This window comes from Rutidosis leptorrhynchoides, chromosome 1 (genome assembly GCF_046630445.1).
Source record: "Rutidosis leptorrhynchoides isolate AG116_Rl617_1_P2 chromosome 1, CSIRO_AGI_Rlap_v1, whole genome shotgun sequence".
In the NCBI taxonomy this organism is placed as follows: Eukaryota; Viridiplantae; Streptophyta; class Magnoliopsida; order Asterales; family Asteraceae; genus Rutidosis; species Rutidosis leptorrhynchoides.
Genome location: NC_092333.1, coordinates 66,409,780 through 66,415,980, shown reverse-complemented (window position 1 = coordinate 66,415,980; position 6,201 = coordinate 66,409,780).

Here is a 6,201-nt window from a genome sequence, read left to right as displayed (position 1 = left end):
ATCGTCAAGATACGAATGAGGTTTAAGATGAAATCAAGTGGTAAACTTGAAGAATTATTTAGTTTCATATGTTATAATTAGTATTTTAATTCATTTTAATTGTCCAATATTATTCGTCCACAGTCGATAGTCCATAGTTAACAGTCCAATCATTCATATATAGTTTAATATATAATACTCGAATTAATTAATACGTATCGTGACCCGTGTACATATCTCAGACTCGATCAAAACTCAAAGTATATATATTATTATAGAATCAACCTCAACCCTGTATAGCTAACTCAAACATTACTGCATATAGAGTGTCTATGGTTATTCCAAATAATATATATATGCGTCGATATGATATGTCAAAACCTTGTATATGTGTCCCGATATTTAAAGTGCGTAAAATAAATAACAAAAATTAAATGACAATAAATAAAATTGCGAGAATTTAAATTGCGATAAATAAATTGCGATAATTAAATTGCAATAAATAAAAGGTAATACGGAATTAATCAGTTAGCTAGGAACAGTTAGCGTGGATTCTTATCAACATTCTTCTCATAGTTAAATTGTTTGTTTCTAACAAATTTTATTTTTGTCCAATGTTTTCTTCATTATGTCACTTATTGGATTCTGATAGGTCAAAAATCCAAATATGAAATTGAATGAAAATGGTTATTCTCCGGTGAACGGATACGTATATCTGTGGGTGTAAATAGGATAGTAAATGACTATTGAATCAGATTCGAAGAATGTATAGTGTAACTTATTAATGTGAAATCTAAATATTTCTAGGGTGTTACCTACCCGTTAAAATATTTTCACCATTAACAGTTTGTACAAAAGAATTTTTAATTACAATCTTTATGAAAATATACTTACATATATATTTTCCTCATATGTAATCATGGATTTAATGAGTTAATATGATATTAATCTCATTTGCTTTTCGGTTTGAGCTAGAATAAATAATCTCTAAGACTTTAGAGATTACATAATCGCCATGAAAAACGAATATAATTGATGTAGAACGATACGTAGAACGATGATTATACTCGAGGTGCAGAATGAGATGTTGAGGCATGGATTATTTGATGGTACTGGTGCTGTTTATTGATGGTACTGTTGGTGCCGGTGATGTTGTTGAAGCTGGTAAATTTTGCACCATATTCTCCAAATTGATTACTCGAGCGCGAAGCTCGCTGACTTCTTGTATTACTCCGGGATGATTGTCGGTCGGAACGAGTGGATGAATAAGGTTTAGAATTTTAGATAGAATATAATCGTGGCAAGATATTCAGGAAATGAGGGTGAAAATGGTGTTTCGGACTGGTTCACCGGTAAGTACTTCGGGTTCTTCGTCAAGAGGTAAATTCGGTTGGTGAAAAGGATCGCCTTCTTCGCGTCTCCATTGATTAAGTCGACTACGAACCCATCAGATGAATTGGGAATGGCTGATTGGTTGATTCATTCTAGTGACATTACTTCCGGAGCTTAGGTGAACATCCATGTCGGAATAGTTGTCGGGTTTCGAAGAACTTGATTTAGTGAGGAGTTCCATTTCATAAGATTGAGTAAAGGATTTTTCGATATGAATGATTTTTGGCTATCGGATGGTATTCTAATTACATAGAATATCTATATATATAGAACAAAAGATTTCGTAGATTACGGAGGAATTTACGGCATATGTCAGGCAAATCTACAGTAACAGATACGCTAGGATATGAATTATCAGGTACGCTAAGATATGAATTTTGTCTATACACTATTCATGCAATCAATGTAGTAAGATGTGTCTAGACTAGGAATGATAAGCAGGTAATTTCCTAAGGATGATAAGTAGATGATTTTTGATACGAAATGATAAGCAAAACTTTTGACATGCAAACACGGTCGAAGTCCAGACTCACTATTGCATCTAAACAACTATCAGTTAGACACACTAATGCATGACCTGGTTCGCTAAGACCACCGCTCTGATACCACATGTCATACCCCGTCCTAATCCATCTGGACGAAGTCACCAACATCTGGTCCCATTGCGATGATCGAATCTAAATGATGTCTTTTAAAATGAGCAAATGCACAGCGGATGATTTCTTTCATACCTGAGAATAAATATGCTTTCAAGTGTCAACCAAAAGGTAGGTGAGTTCATTTGATTCCCTTTTACTCTTTACATTTTTGGGACTGAGAATACATGAAAGGATCCGAAACTAATCATCCGGACGTTGTCCATATTGATTACAAACGAATTACAATAGTTGATAACATTGCGAGGTACTTGCCCTCTATATGATACATCTTACAAACGTTGCATTTATTCTTATAAGGCAATCTATAGTTACATCCATAATTGACATATTCGCCTGACATTTCATAATATTCAAATGACCTAAACCGCCATTTACTTAATAATAGTCTCTATGAACTTCAATGACTCGAATGCAACGCCTTATGATATAAGTCCTTAATGGCCTCAAGTAGTATCCTTAGTACGAGATAATGCACAGCGGAAGACTTAATTCATACCTGAGAATAACATGCTTTAAAATGTCAACATAAAGTTGGTGAGATATAGGTTTAATGTCGACAGCGATATAAATATAGACCACAAGATTTCATATATAAACATTTTAATAAAAATATTCTAAGTGGTTGAGCACTTGGTAACCATACTTAACAATTAATCACGTCGCATATTCCCTTTAATATGAAATCTTACTACACTGTACCAAGTGTAGTCACGAAACGAAGTACTGTGCAACCGTTGAATACTGGTCGTCCAGTCCGGTTGGGGTTGTCAGGCCCGATAGATCTATCAACAGGATTCGCGTTTACAATACCGCTGTAAATATTAGTTACCAAGCTACAGGGAAGTATGCCAGTGGTACAACTCAATGTAGAATATATTTTTCAGTTACTTGTGTCCATAACGTAAAACATAAAATACATGTATTCTCATCCCGAAATATTTAGAGTTTAAAAGTGGGACTATATACTCACTTTTGTCTTGAAGATATATATAATTTGACTTGGTCTCCGGTTGATATCACGAACCTATATATATATAATATATCAATACCTTTTCTTTTTAAACAAACGTCACATATATATACTTGTTATACTTTTAATACTTTGAATAATTCCTTAGTCCGTAGTTAGCAGCTCGTTGTTAGTAATTCAATTTTAATGGTTCATTTTTAGATGTTTAATATACCCGCAATGAAATAAATAAAACCCCCAACGAAATAAATAAAACCCCATCGTATATGTATTGGTCGAGATTAATCTTGACCCACGGTACCGGTGTTGTCAAATGACGTGTTGCGTACATAAAGTACCGGTGTTGTCAAATGACGTGTTGCGTACAAACATGGGATCTTATGATTAATCTTCTCGTGTTGTTTACGGATGATCCTGAACCATATAAAATTGAATTATAAGTACATATATATAAAATATCATGTTATCTTAGAAATATGTGATTTATTTAATTTTTCCCAATTAATCCCGAAGTTAAACAAGTCTAGGATAACCAATTTTGTTTCGGTCATAGTTTCTTCGTTACAAATCCGTTTTCGTTGATTCAACTTGACATCTCCTTGGATCGAGTCCATCTTTAAGACTATGAACTGAAAATACCTTGGTTTGTATTCAAAATCACACGGCATAGGTGAAACTTTAGTGAAACTTATGAAGTTAAACATTTTTGTTACAAAAAAATAACACTTAATGACCATTTTTCTAAAAATACTTATACTTTGAATTAAATCATGAAATTTTTATGTGTTAACATATTTATAGTAAAAATCATTTTTCCAGAACATAAACCTCCAATTCAAAGTTTAAGATAGTTTTTAATTATCCAACCCAAAACAGTCCCCGGTTACACTCCGACGTCGTAAAAACAGTTTTTAAGATATTCTTTGAAAAACCAAGTTATACCTTGTTAATTTAGCATATATTTAAGTTATATTACAGGTCTTGAAGTATTTTAAAAGTTAAGTTAGAAGGATCTATTTAGTTTGCAAACAAGTTTGAAAACTTTCAAACTATGTTCTTGTTGTTAAAATTGTATACCACAAAATATGATAGCTATATATATATGAATTGAATAAGGTTATGAACATAGATACTACCTCAAGTTCCTTGGACAAGGTTGCTGTAAAAGAGGAGTAAAAAGCTAGAACCAAAAGGGTGATGGAATTGGATGAAAGATTGGAAGTAAGTTTGTGTTCTTGGAAGGATTTCTTGAAGTGTTTTTGTATGGTTTTCTTATGGTGTTTAAGTAAGGTTTTTGAAGCTAAATGATGGGGAAAATGCTTGGAGATGATCAAGTATGAAGTTAAGAGTATTTTGAGAGAGAAATGGAAGTGTAAGTATGAGAAAATGGGGTGAAGAAATGGTGTGCATGCATAAAAACGTTTTTAGGTTATAAAGGAAAAAAAAGATACCTAACTTTGTTTTCTTGCTAAATAATTCATGCTACTTGACAAATGGTTGGTTCTACATGTTTCTTAATCATTTAAGGCTGCTAAGGAGCAGATTTTTATTGGTATATACCAATAGTAAATACATCTAGAAGCTGCGTATGATACGGGTACATATACCCTAAATATACGTGTAGAAATCTTTGAGAAAACGGAACGAGGATTCAAATATAGCTATCTTTTGTGAATATACTTATATTGTTTTATGTATTTAAGTCCTTAAAAGTGATTAAATACATTACTTATACGTTATATGTATAAACATTATAAGTCATAAGTATTTATATCAAATAACGTTATGTATGGTTATTGTTTTGAAAACTTAAGTTAGTAGTTTCAAAATATACTTATAACTTATTGTTACTAATACAAAATGAGATATTAAAACATCCATAAACCATGTTAAATATGTATATATACATATATATACAAAAACGTATAATTATCATATGTTATATAGTTCGTGATATCATCGGTCAAACTAGACGGTCAAACGTTGTGTAAAACTCTTTTCGAAAGCATAAGTCTCAACAATTTGGATTGCTTATCATGTTGGTAAGGTTTAATTTATGTAAATATTAATCTTATAAGTATAGAACGATCGAAAAAGTGCGGGTCAACTTTAGGGTTTTTGCTTATCGTGTCGGAACCATATAGAGATTAGAGTTTAAATTTGGTCGGAAATTTCCGGGTCGTTACAGTACCCACCCGTTAAAGAAATTTCGTCCTCGAAATTTGGTAGAGGTTGTCATAAATAACAATAGGAATGTTTTCATGACGAATATGAGGTAATAATGAAATTTTATCATTATTGAAAGATTTAGATAAAACGATTCGGTTATGTGAGACGCACGAGCGAAGCTATCACAAAAGAGTGAAATGAGTAAATATAGAATTGTTGTAACCGATGACGTGATTATGATCGATTTCCGGGATTTAAGGGTTTTAAAAAAAATCTTATGTAATAAGATTTAGTTTTGCGGCGATCAGGATCTTCTTTGATTTAACGCGGCAATCTGTTTTGATTTCTTTGTCGAATATTTCACTATAAATTTACCTCCTTCCCTTTCTTTCTTCCCACATCTTCTATTCTTTCTCTTTAGTTCCTACTTTAAGACATTCGCTAATATGCTCCATCCCATTCTAATCCTTGTTATATTTCTAACTTTCATATCTTTCATTCTTATTTTTCATCTATCACCAGAAGAATCTATTCTCTTTTATCCTTTCCTTGGAATTATAATGTTTTTAATTCTCCCGTGCCTTTACGTTGCAATACGTATTGATATGCACGGTTTGTAGTTTCGGGGTTGTTGTTAGGTTTTATACCTTCCTTTATATTTTGATGTTCCTACTCCCGTCCCTTAAAATCATTGTCATCCACAGTTAATGCTCTCTCTTATTTGCTGTGGTTTATGTTCCTATTTCTATTCTGAGGTTTTGTCCCTTCGTTTCTTCTTCCCGTCCTCGAGCCAAGCGAACAATGGTCCGAAATTCGTAGGTAGGAAATTTGGAATGAACCTAGCTATTGGTTTTAGAATGAAATTGTAATGGCACGATCTTGATTCGTTAAATTACTCGAATATTCCGGAAAAATAGAACTATCAAGGTGATACGTTCTAATATGTTTGGAGACTTGATAGAATGTAAGAGCCGTGTAACATGGCACATGATGACGGTACTGTGAATCATCACATTCCATTAGAAACTTAAC